The sequence below is a fragment of the Triticum dicoccoides genome, chromosome 7A, assembly GCF_002162155.2.
Source record: "Triticum dicoccoides isolate Atlit2015 ecotype Zavitan chromosome 7A, WEW_v2.0, whole genome shotgun sequence".
Classification (NCBI taxonomy): domain Eukaryota; kingdom Viridiplantae; phylum Streptophyta; class Magnoliopsida; order Poales; family Poaceae; genus Triticum; species Triticum dicoccoides.
In genome coordinates, this window is record NC_041392.1 from 730033140 (window position 1) to 730047064 (window position 13925).

Genomic DNA, 13925 nt, shown 5'->3' on the forward strand with positions numbered 1-13925 from the left:
TTACTGGGTTGCGTGGACCTCTCTCCTCTCTCGGTGAATTTACAAATTGTTTGTCTTTTATTTATTTACTTTTATTTTTTCAACTTTTCATTCATGAACATTAAAGAAAATCTTGATTTTTTGAAATTAATGAATATTTTTAAATTTTACAAACATATTTAAAGATCATGGACATTTTTAAAGTCTATGAATATTTTCTAATCTGTAAAACTTTTTCAAACTCAGGAACAGTGTTTCAGATCCACTCATGTTCTTTAAATTCACAAATATTTTTAATAACTATGGTTTTGCTAATTTGCAAAAAGTATCCATGCCCCCTCAAAATGGAGCAGTCTTCTTTACTAGGCTGCGTGGAGCCCTCTCCTTGCTCGGTGAATTTACCAATTGTTTTTCTTTTATTTATTTATTTCTAATTTTTCAATTGGGCATTCATGAACATTTAAGAAAATATTGTTTATTTAAATTAATGAATATTTTTACTTTTTAAATACATTTAAAGTTGATCAACATTTTTAGAGTCCATGAATATTTTCTAATTTGTAAAAATTTCTCAAATTCATGAACAGTGTTTGAGATCCACTCTTTTTTTTGAATTTGCAAATATATTTTTAATAATTATGGTTTTGTTAATTTGCAAAAAAATAATCTAAATACTATGAACATATTATGCTTTAACAATTTTTTGAAATAAATAAATGGTTTTTTCCAAGTTAGCACTAGAATGAGCAGTAAAAAAAAAAGCAAGTGAGCGAGCGAAGCAGGGAGCCGAGCTGAGCAAGCGAGGGCTTCATGGGACCGCAACATAATAACAACTTTATCATTTCAACATCGAATAGGAGCTTCCAAGGGCTCACACAACCAACGCCGACCGACACTAACACCGAAACATATAAGACCTTTATCCAAAGCCAGGAAATGAAGAGGAAACTAGGCGGAGAGTGGTGCAACAGGACTCGCCTATGCCCGCCCTCACCGACACAATCAAGAATGCCAGCACAAGGGACGGCAAGTCTCCCGGTTCAGACTGGAATGGACCCGTTCGTCCACACGCCAATCTAGTAATCCGTCTCATGGTCCATGAGCAGTCAGGCATGCTCGCGAAGACAGAAGAAGCTGGCACAGCACAGATGCAAAGGCAACACTCCTATAATAGCCTCCGTTTGTGATCATTCTAGAGATGAGAGATCAACTCCAGTGCCTCAGCAAACATGGATACACGCTCTACCCCTCTCCTCCTACTAAATTTGCTGCATCTGTTTCCGCACATCTCAGCTCGCGACTTCCTCTCGCTGGGCTCCTCTCTCTCCGTAGAGGATAGCTCCGACGTGCTCCGCTCGCCGGATGGTACTTTCACCTGCGGCTTCAACCACATTTCCCAAACTGCCTCCGTCTTCTCCATATGGTACTCCAACACGGCCGAAAAGACGGTCGTCTGGAGCGCGAACCATCTCCACCCAGTGTACTCCCGGGGATCCCGAGTCACGCTAGATGCAGATGGCCGACTGGCCGTAGAAGACCACGATGGCCGGCCCGTCTGGGTGAACAATGTGACGTCTTCTTCAAATGCAAAGCAAGCTCAGTTGTTGGACACTGGGAACCTCGTCGTCAAGGGCCAAGGACCAAGGTGATATCATTCTTTGGCAAAGCTTCCATTCTCCTACCGACACATTGCTGCCCCATCAGAACATTACTAGTGCTGCAAAGTTGGTATCTGCTAGTAGGCTACTTGTCCCTGGGCGCTACAGCTTCCATTTTGATGATGAACATATACTCACACTGTTTGACGATGAGAAGGATATCTCTTTTAAATATTGGCCAGATCCTAGTAATGATATATGGACAAAGAACAGGCGTGCGTTTAATACCACCACAATTGGGGTACTTGATAGCTCAGGGTATTTTCTTGGAAGTGACAAATTAAATTTTAAGGCTGTTGACTGGGGTTATGGGGTTTCGCGGAGATTAACATTGGATTATGATGGGAACCTTAGATTATACAGTCTAAATAAGACAGATGGAAGATGGTTTGTCACATGGATGGCATATCCTCAGACCTGCTCGGTACGTGGTCTTTGTGGCATTAATGGAATATGTGTGTACACAGCCAAGCCTGCTTGTGCATGTGCCCCTGGACATGAGGTCATCGACCCAAGTGACCGGAGCCAAGGTTGCAGGCCAACATTCAATCTTAGTTGTGATGGGCAGGAGATATTTTTGAAGCTACCCACCACTGACTTCCACGGTAATGATCTAAGTGAGCATGTTAGAGTTTCACGTTATGAGTGCAAGAAGATATGCTTGAAGGACTGCAATTGCAAAGGTTTTGCATACTGGCAAGGAACCGGGCGTTGCTATCCAAAGTGGTCCCTTGTTGGGGGTGTAACCGGGTCAGCTGTTAGTGGTGGTTCTATCTATCTCAAGATTCCTAAGACACTACAGGTCAGAGAGTCATCAATTCCTCACTCGCAACCTTTTGGTCCTAGATATGTTCCTAATTGTAGTGCAAAGAGCGGAAACTTCACTCCAAATTTTGGGGATCAACTTAAGAGCAGTTAAAGTGGATCACACTCACAATACTTGTACTTGTCATATGGATTCTTGTTGGCTATATTTTGTGTGGAGGTAATATTTGTGGCACTAGGGTGCTGGATTTTGTTCGGAATGGAGGGCAAGCAGTTAATAGGAGTATGGCCAGCTGAGGTTGGCTATGAAATGGTAACCAACCATTTCCGCGGATACACTTACAAGGAGTTGCAGACAGCAACTCAAAAGTTCAAGGATCGGATTGGATGTGGAGCATCTGGTCTTGTATACAAGGGGGTCTTAAAAGACAAGAGGGTTGTAGCGGTGAAAAGGTTGGCAGACATAAACCAAGGGGAAGAAGAATTCCAACATGAACTGAGTGTGATTGGAAGGATTTACCATATGAACCTAGTAAGGGTTTGGGGATTTTGTTCTGATGGTCCACACAGAGTATTGGTTTTAGAGTACGTTGAGAATGGTTCTTTGGATAAAACCCTATTTAGTAGTGAAAGGTTACTTGGGTGGAGTGAAAGGTTTAAGATTGCTCTAGGGGTGGCAAGAGGATTGGCATATCTTCATCATGAGTGCTTGGAGTGGGTTATCCACTGTGACATCAAGCCTGAGAACATATTGTTGGATGATAACTTAGAGCCAAAGATCAGTGACTTCGGCCTTGCAAAACTTGTGAACAGAAGTGGATCCAAGAAAAATGTATCGAGGATTCATGGAACTAGAGGTTATATAGCTCCCGAGTGGGTTTCTAGCCAGCCAATTACAACAAAGGTTGATGTATATAGCTTCGGTGTGGTTCTCCTAGAACTACTCATGGGTGCTCGTTTTCAGACTGGGCGTCAAATGCCGGCGAGGAAGTTGAAATGGTCCTTGGAAGGGTTGTTAGGATGCTTATAGAGAATTTGATGCTGGAAGGCAACCAACACTTATGGCTTGCTGACTTCATTGACATAAGGTTGAATGGCCAGTTCCATAACCTGCAAGCAAGAACGATAGTCAAGTTGGCTGTCTCATGCCTAGAGGAAGACAGTAGAGAAAGGCCCACCATGGAAAATGTTGTGCAGATGCTTTTGTCGGTTGATGAAGCTAGTGGCATAATGCAGTAGTATGCTACAAACAAAAAGGGGTTTGACACTTTACACAACATGTCATGTATGGTTATTTCTGGATCGAAAACAAGATACCGGCATGTGTATCATGCATTATTATCGTTGTCATTGTCATCGTAGTCGTATACTTAGCAAGTTTTACTTTTCTTTTGGTTCGTGTCTAAACTTGTTTATTACACCGGGTGGAGTCGTGTTGGGTGTGCCTTGGAATTCTTGAATGAATTGAACACTGAGTCGTTTTGTAAGGAAATTATATAATGCAATGAGAAGTCGCTAGAAAAAGCTGTGGAGTTGGAGCAGCAGCAAATCCATCAATTGATTCTTCCATTTGTTGCAGAGAGAGATGTGTTGATCGGTTGCAGAAAAAGAGACCAACTTCACGTACGCGAGTCCTAGCGTGTGCTCCTCTGCAATGAGCTATATGACAGTACTGAATTTCGATTTCACATTGTGACCACACCGTCAGATATGTAGTGTTCAAGTACTAATATTTGTGTGAAAGTTATGCTAGTAACTAATTAGTAGGTTTCTCTATCACTATTAGCGAGTTAAGGTCTTCAATTAGCACTACTGATAGCAATCAACCCATTACCAAACTCCGCTATATATACAAAAATCTTGTGTATTCGTTGTTTCAAATTTCACTAAGTCCTTTGGATCCATACAAAAATTCCAAATCATACAGGGTCTCCATTGAGAGAAAACGACCCCTCTGGAGTACTATCGCTACTGCTCCTTCCCATTAGATATTTGGTGGGCATTTCGCAGTGTGATTCTGTGTTATCCACTATCAACCATATTTATTGGTGCTATAGTATCACATGGTGGCGCTTCTTTTTTCTAAGTGATGGTTGGGTGCTGGGGTTTGATATGTTTTTATTAGGCCGGTTTCTACTGGTTGATTCCAAAATCATTCGCCCGATCAAAATAAAAAAACAAATTCAAAGTTGAATACCTCAATTGAATTGAAGAGCTTCAGAATTAGGGAACATACCGAATAAAAATAATTAGATGAGAGGGCTCCTTGAGAAATTGTTGACCCAGTCAAAGTCGGATGACCTGATTCTAAATTGAAGACCTCAATTAATTGTGAGATCTTGGAAATTAGGAAGCACAGTGTATAGTATTAAATAACTGAATGAGCGAGCTTTGAGAAATTTTAGACTCGGTCAAAATTACTAGGGAGCATAGTGTATAGTATAAAATAATTAAATGAGAGAGCTTTAAGAAATTCTTGACTCGGTCAATATCGGATGATCCAAATTAATTTGGAGACCTCAATTGACTGCAAGGCCTTACAAATTAGGGAGCATAGTGTTATAGAAGACTATAATGAGTGGATGCACTTTGGTGCACCTTTGGTGTCGTTGGGTTTCTTAAAAAAATTACTCACTCTGTTTCAAAATATAAGGTGTATTTTTTTTAAAACTCAAACTTTTTAATTTTGATCAAATTTGTGGAGAAATATATCAAAATCCATAATATCAAAAAAGTATGACTAGATTCATCACAAAATGAATTTTCATATTTTTTGTTTAATATTGTGGATGTCGATATTTTTTGCTTTGAACTTGGTCAAGTTATACCCCTTACATTCTGGAACTGGTGGATATTTAGTTTGGCGGGTAGGGAAGATGACGGAGTGTGTTTTACTTTTTTTATAATGCGGTGATTTGATGGGCCTTTCGAGGTGTTGTTCTGTGTTATCTACTAAAGAACGTATATTTATGTAGGGAAATTTCGGTGGCGGTGGCTACGTGTAGTATATCGGTGCTACAATATCACACAATGGCGCTTTTTTAGGTGATGGGTTGGTGCGCGGGATTGATATGTTTTTTATAGGCCGGTTGCTGCTAATTGATTAAAAAAATTGTTGTCCCTATCAAAATCGTAAACCATATTCAAAATTCAATACTTCAATTGAATAAAAAAGCTTCAAAATTAGGAGGCACTGAGAATTAAAAGAATTGAATGGAAGAGGTCCTTGAGAAATTGCTGGCCCAGTAAAAACCGGGTGACCCAGTTCTAAATTGAAGACCTCAATTAGTTGTCAGGTCTTAAAAATTAGGAAGCATGTTGTATGGTATAAAAGAATTGAATGAAAGAGGTTTGGGACATTGTTGACCCGGTCAAAATCTGGTGACCCAATTCCAATTGCAGACCTCTATTGAATGTGGGCTATTTAAAACTAGGGAGCATAGTGTGATAGTGGATACTAGAAGGGTTGGGCGCACTTTTCTATGCCATTGGTGTTGTTGGGTTTCTTTAAAAAAATTACTCACATTGTTTTAAAATATAAGGTGCATTACTTTTTTCAAAATTCAAACATTTCAAGTGTTATCAAATATATATATATCAAGTTTTATCAAATATCAAAATTCAAAATACCAAATCGGTATGATTAGATTCATCACAAAATGGATTTCCATACTTTTTTGTCTAATATTGTGGATGTCAATATTTTTTGCTCTAAACTTGGTCAAAGTTAAAAAATGACTTTCTAGAAAACTAATACACTTATATTTTGGAACTAATGGAATATTTAGTTTGGCGGGTGGGGAAGATGATGGAGTGTGTTTCATTTATATTTATAATGCGGTTATTTGATGGGCCTTTTGTGGTGTAGTTCTGTGTTATCCGCTAACCAACAAATAATTATGTGGAGAAATTTCTGCGTTGATGGCTACATGTACTATATTGGTACTACAATATCACATGGTGACGTTCCCTTTCTCTATGTGGTGGGAGGGTGCACGGGATTCTTATGTTTTTATAGGCTGAACGCTGTTGATTGATTTGAAAAATCATTGACCTGACCAAATCATAAACCAAATCCAAAATTGAATACCTTAATTGAACGAAAGCTTCAGAATGAGAACATACAAAATTAAAAGAATTAAATGGGAGAGCTATTGAGAAATTATTGACCCGATCAAAATCAGGATGACCCAATTCTAAATTTTAGGCCTCAATTAATTGTGAAGCATTTAAAATTAGGAAGCATAGTGTATAGTTTAAAAGAATTGAATGGAATAGCTTTGATAAATTGTTGACCCGGTTGAAATCGGGTTACAAAATCCTAGTTGGAGACCTCAATTGAATTTTGGCTCTTCAAACCTAGATAGTATAGTGCTAGAGAGCATAGTGTTATAGAAGATTCCTACAACTATTTCTCATGTAATTAATTATTACCTTTAGTATTTTAATTCCTATACAACTATATCCCTAGTTACTAATTATTATATCACTTTAGCTTTAGGGGAAATCTTTCCATACCGCTTCATAATAAAGGGCGGGATGTTTTTTTTTTCAAAAAGTATGTTGCCCCCGCTGAGAGAGATATGCGGAGTGTGTACGCATCGCACTGGGTCGTCCCATTTTACACATTTTTTCCCTCTTCTGTAAAAGGATCAAAACATGAGTGGCCGTCGAGAATTCGAACCGGGCACTTGTAATAAAACCACAATAACCAACTGAAGTACTTTCATGTTATGTCCGGTTATCTTCTTTTTACCTCTTCAAATATAACACAAACCAATGCGAGCCTATTCTTTTTTCGTTCGCTTCTTCTTCTATTTTTTTCTCTTTCTTTTTCATTTTTCATTTTATTTTCTTTTAAAATTTCGTGAACTATTTTTAAATCATGAATGTTTCATAAATCTCTGAACTTTTCAGATTCATGAACATTTTCTTAAATTCGTGAACTTTGTTTTCAATTCTGTGAACTTTTTTCTAAATTCGTAAAAAAAATCAAATCCACGAAAGCTTTTGAACTATTATGAATTATTCCTAAATCTGTGAATATTTTTTTTCAAATTCGTGAAGATTGTTTCCAAAATTTTGATTTTCTTTTCAAATCCATGAACGCTTGGCTGGCCCAACAGGCTCGCAATGGGAGCCATGCGGTCGCCTAGTTGGGCCAGGGCCTAAACTTGTTTATTCTATTTTTTATTTTTCTTTTCTATTTTTGTTTAGTTATTTTTCTCATTTTGGAACTTTATTATTATTTATAAACCTATTCAAAAATTGTAACGGTTTTGGAATACCAAAAATGTTCACGTTTTCAAATATTGTTTACAACTTCAGTAAATGTTCTAGAATTTCAATAAATGTGCTTGCTTTCAAACTTTTTGTTCACAATATTATGATTTTTTTCTTATTTTCAAACAAGTTCATAAATTTTTGAAAAAGTACATGGTTTGCAATTTGTGTTCAACATAAATTGTTAGGAATTTTTTTACAATTTCTGAAAAATTGTAAAATTTCCAGACATAATTTGAAATTTGGACCTATTTGAAGGATGTTGGGAAATAATGTGCTCTCAGACTGGGCCTTCTCATCAATTCGAACACCCTCCATTGAACATAGTGTTCTTGGGACATTCATGAAATGACCTTACTTTGGGCCAGCACGTGGACATGCTCATCGTAGGCATCCATGCCAAATTTGAAGAATATTGAAAATCATAATTTAAGAAGGTACTTAAAGATGTTATTTTATTTTTTCTTGGTTTCCGCATGCAACAATGGACCGGCCCAGTCAGGTGGACTCCTATGAAAAGAGTATTTATTCTTAACGTTCCTGTCAAATTCCTGATTTGTTTTTCAAATTGATGAACTTTTTCCAATTTTGTGATTTTTTTGTCAATTCATGAACTATTTTTCAAACCGATGAACTTTTTTCAATTTGGCAAACTTTTTTCATCCTTGGAGCTAGGGGTGGGTATAAAAATCGACAAATGGAAAACCGGACTGCTACTGAAACAAAAAAAAACAATTTTTTTGTGTTGGTGTTGAAAAATTTCTGCCATATGTAGTGACCAGCGCGCGTGCAGCATGGACATCAATTTGATGGGCCAAGATGATCACTTGCATGCAAGGCATAAACTTGTTTTGGACCTTTTGTTGCAGCCTGCATGTACGCAACATGTTCTTCCATACGTGGTTTTTGTCCCATCTCGTGTGGTCATGCAGAAGGAGGCAGGAACGTTGGCTGGATAATAAGGCGTCCTGGTTACACGGTTGTCAGCTTTTAAAATTAAAAATATGATCAGAGATTAAAGAAAAGTTCACAGATTTAAAAAAGCTCATCGATTTGAAAAAAAGTACAGGAATGTGAGAAAATAGTTCGCGGAATTGAAAAAAGTTCATCGATTAGAAAACAAATAATGAATTTGATAAAAGTTTGCAAAATTTAAAAACATTCATCGATTTGGAAAAAAGTTCATATATTCACAAAATAAGTCCACCGATGTGAAAGAAGTTCACAAATTTAAGCAAATGTAAAAGAAAATAAAAAATAAGCAGAAATAAAGAAAAAATAAAAAGAATAAAACCAAAAAAATCCAAAAAAAAAGGAAGAAACCAAACTGCGAAGATGCACAAGGAAGAGAATAAAATACGTAACTAGGCAGAGCAAGTGAGCTGTCCCAGTTGATCACAACGGCTGGAAGCAAATCAAGAGCCCAGGAGTTTGAATCCTACCTCATACTAAAAGAACGCTCGTATGTTGCAACGGGGCCACATTAACTTCAAGAGTACAATATTAATATTCTCATACATATCAAGTGATATTGGCGACCTTTTTTATCATCAAATCCTCACACACACACTCTCTCCCTCCCTCTTCCTCACTCTCTCTCTTCCCCTGGCCCCCTCTCTCTCTAACACACACACATATCCATCTTATTGGGTACGGGGCCATAATTCATCTATTTCACACCTACACATGCTAGTGCATAACAATATGGATTATGTGTATTATATTTGCCACCATAACTGAGGCAATTAATTTCATATAAATCGGCCAGCCACAGCTCCAAGAATACGCGGAGGAGGTGGCCCGGGTCGGCGTCGGCGCCGTTCGGCACGGGCCACAGGCCCGCTTCCAAGCGCGTCTGCGCGCCGGCCACCCATGCCGGGTCCTTCAACTGCCGCTTCCACCGCACCAACTCCCAGGGCCACAGCCAGGGAAGCCGCCCTTCTTCGCCCCCTTCACCGGCCATGGTCAACGGGGTGCCACGGCAAACGGCCTTGCCGTCCTCGTCCTCCGGCACCGTCATGACCCAGTGACGCAGCCCAAGCATCGGCCTCAAGAATCAAGAACGCTCGACAACGAAGAGGGAAGGGAAGATCATATACATGTCATAAGAAAGGGAGTTTATTTACTGCTCCCTTGATGTATTGTTTCCTTTGTTTGGAGATTGATTACCATCCGTGAGTTAAGGTAAGGTTAATGTGATTGAGCATTTTTTTTTCTGAAAATCAATTATTTGTTTTCTAATTAATGTGATTGAGTGATTTAAGGTAAGATTAATTAATTTAGATTTGATCTTTAGAGATTGTTCGTGATTGATTCTACATTACTAAATAACTTGCGCCAGTATGGAAATTTCTGATCTGTTCAGATTTCTTTCGTTCTGTGAGAGGGTGACGCGAAAATAAACCGATGAAGTGGGGGGAGGGGACGAAAAAAATCTACGAAAAAAACCAGTGAAGATGGGAGGAGGTACCAAAAAAACCATGGAAGGTGGGATGAAAAAAAACCCTGGAAGCGAGACTACCAACTGCTCCATTAGGAGTAGAGACTAAATAACTTGCGCCAATATGAAAAGTTCTGATATGTTCAGATTTCTTTCGTTCTGTGAGAGGATGACGCAAAAATAAACCGATGAAGTGGGGGGAGGGGACGAAAAAAAATCTACGAAAAAACCCAGCGAAGGTGGGAGGAGGTATCAAAAAAACCTTGGGAGATGGGACAAAAAAAACTGAAAACGAGACTATCAACTGCTCTATTAGGAGTAGAGACACCTGTATTTTGAAGGTTAGAAAAAGAATAAGAAAATTCAATGGGCCAGGCCCTGGAGGGAGAAGGGTAGTAAAACTGAGGCAAATTAAACGAGGCTACAAATTTAATTTCACATTTTTCTTTAATTTCCTTTTACCCAAGATTCTTTACTGCCTTAGTAAGGAAGTACTTTGCATTAAAATATTTTGAAACCTCCTCCTCCATAGATTTCGATGCGGTGCAAAGGGAGAACCCTAAAATTGGAATTTATTTTCTTTATTGAAAATAGAAATAATGATAACGCTCCATGCTTATAAATGTTTTTCACATATTTAATCAGTATTCAATGTGTACTAAAAAATGTTCATCACTTACTGAAAAATGTCCATCAGATATTTATAAAATATTCATAACATGTTTGAAAAATATTTGTCGGATATTTTTTGAAAAAACCTCCTTGGGTGCTAAAAAATATAGAAAGAAAGAAACTGATAAAAAATGAAAATAAAAGAAAAATAAAGAGCTGGAAAAAGCTAGCAGAAAATCAGAATGAAAAAAAGGAAAGGTTCATTGTGGTGGAACCATCGCACCAATGTTCAGTGCTAAACTTGACATTAGTGTTTGCATTTTTTTTATTTGTTTCTAGCTTTCTAGCATTGTTCGTTCAGTGGAAGAAAACGTTTCTATCAACTAGAAAACGCCTATTAGTTACTAGATAAGTTACTCCCACTATGACCGACCTAAGTGTTGTGGTCGGGGTCTGGGCTAGGCCGTATTGTTGTATTTTTTTTCTGCCCCATGTTCCCGTGGAGGATGAACTCCGTTCGTGTCTTGCCGGTATTTAAATCGATGTGACCTTGAGTCAGCCTATTCCAGAGGCAGGTTGCCTCTTTGTTCATACATTCTTGTGAATAACTCCATGGATAGTTCTTCTCTTGTTGATTTGAAGAAGTGGTGATACGGTTTCCCGGAAGTTAATTGCATAAAACCACCACATTTAGGGCATCGTTTGCAGAAAACAGTGAGATCACTAATTTCTTGCAAAAAACACCGCACATTCAATAAACTTTTTGTAAAAAGCACCGATCGAGTGATTTAGGTCGTTTAATCACTTTCTAAGGGGCTGGATTGTCGGGAGCTGACTTGGCAAAACATTTACATATACATCCATAGATTTTAAAAGTAAAAGCAATTGACCCCCTCCTCCCTCCCTCGCGGACAGCAGCGGGTGGGCAGCGCAAGCTCAACTGCTGCTCGCAGCCTTGAAGACCGGCGATGCCATGGCCCCGCCGTGGCCGCGCCTCGGCCATCTGCATGGGACACCCAAGCCGCTTGATGCCAAGGAGTGTGGTGCCGGCCGTGGCCCTGCCGTCCGCCGAAACCAGCGCTAGCAGTGTGATCTCGGCTGCTCGAGACCTTGAAGGCTGGCGGCGCCTCCAGTCCTCGACCAACGTCGGGGAGGTGTTGTGCCGGGGTGTCCCCATGGAGGAGGTCGGAGCTCAAGCTCCATTCCTGCATCGCACGACCAGATGCAGATGCATCGTTCCCCAAGACGCCGTCACTGCTCGCCAAGACGCTACCGCTGGCCTGATCTACAGAACCCCAGCCATGCGGACGCGGAGGCATCGTGCGCCAGGACGCCGTCGCCGGCCTGATCTGCAGCGTTTCAGCGACTAGGTCTTCGCCACCGGCGCCTCCGTTTCATCTGCAGCGGCCGCCCCCAAAGCTCTAGCCTCCGCAGCTCGGGCACCCTGGCGGCGTTGGCCACATCCTCTTCGGCCATGACCACGGCACCACGGACGAGGTATACTCGGTCAACTCCTGCCATTTGCATTTATTTTTATTTTTGATCTAAGGGGGTGTATGTAAATGTTTTGCCAAGTCGGCTCATGATAATCTGGCCCCATTTGTCAGAAAGTGATTAAACGACCTAAATCACTCAATCAGTGTTTTTGCAAAAAGTTTACTGAATGTGAGGTGTTTTATATAAAAAATTAGTGACCTCGTGGTTTCGACAAACGATGCCCCAATGTGCTTGTTTTATGCAATTAACTCGTTTCCCGGTTATTGCAGAGTTACAAGCCCGTGAAAAATACGAGGAAGACAAACATAGTGGCTCATGAGATAGCAAGCTTTTGCTTTAGTGTGAACTCTTACGTCGTGTTAGCGGGAGGTGTGCCATCCTGCGTGAGACTTAGTGTTGACTCTGGTTGCATAAACATAAGATCATCTCTACCCGATCCCTAAAAGACAATAGACAATAGAGGAGTAAAATTTTGGTTTTACTCATCTAACCGGCACCTTTTTTTAGAACGAAGGCTCGCGGAGAGCCCGACTTTGAATTAACAAAGCCATCAACCGGCCAGGAGTTGCAACAAACAACCAAATTACAGCGGTCAGAACGATACAATGGGGAACACTGGACTGAAACGCTGACTACAACCTCCACAAGCAGCTAATGAAAAGGAAATTAAGATTACAACTTGCAAAGGCCGAGGACTCCACACTAGGATCATATATAGTAGAGCAGAGCAGCAGAGTAGGACATAGCCGACCTTCGAAGATGGCCATGCTCCAGGAACACCTAGAGAAGAAGGGGAACAACATCTTCCATCTCTATCACTGAAGAGGGACCCTACCCCCTCGCCATGGCTCGTAGGCGCCGCACCGTCGGGATTTCGAGAAGCTCACCGTAGAGCTAGAAGAATGCCGCCCTCACATCGAAAGGTAGACATAGTGCGGCCACTTCGATTTGGGATATCCCTAGCCGGCCGCTCCGCCACGGTCCATGCCTAACTAGGTGGAGATAAGCTTCGTGGAATCGGACAATGAAGAGGAGGCAGCTCAATCCCTCACCTGCAACGCCTCCCGACCGCATCCCGCCTCCCTAACGGCGCCTCCAGTAAGGTCACGATGCGTAAGGCGCCGCCGCTGCCAAATCCGAGAGGATATAAGGTTTTCATCCGGGCAGGGTGGGTCGGGGTGGAAAGCAGGGGACCTCGGCTGCGCCCCCATGGAGGAAAGCAATGCCCTTGGGCGTTGCCGCCGCCGGACCGGCCGGACTGGCCAAGGTTTCCCCCGGTCCCCTAGCTGGCCACCAACACGCAGCAACGCCGGGGCCAGAGAGCAAATCACTAGCCACCGCCGACGGCGAGAGAGAGATAGCAGGGAGAGGGATTTTGAACCTCCAGATCTGACGAAGAAACTTTGCACCGCGGTCGGATTCCACCAATCACCCGCCGCCCGCACGGCCAGGCACGCTGGCCAGCACCCCTGTGAACGCCGTCCACCGCCCGATGGCGCCGCCTCTCCAGTTGGGGCCGCCGCCCAGAACCACAGGTCTCCGCGAGGGGATGGAGTGCCGAGATCCCCGCCGTCACCTTCACCGGCGCCCACGCGGGCTTCCCGGCGACCGTCTTCGATAGCGGCGAGGGGATGAAGGGAGTGGAGGGGGGTGGCGGCGGCCGCAGAACCCTAGTCGCCCCCGAGTCGCCC

At 41.5% G+C, this 13925-nt stretch overlaps 1 pseudogene; it reads left to right on the forward strand.

Moving 5' to 3' along the window:
• Window positions 1–1208: 1208 nt before the first annotated feature.
• On the forward strand, window positions 1209–3641 carry LOC119331267 (annotated as a pseudogene).
• Window positions 3642–13925: the final 10284 nt, after the last annotated feature.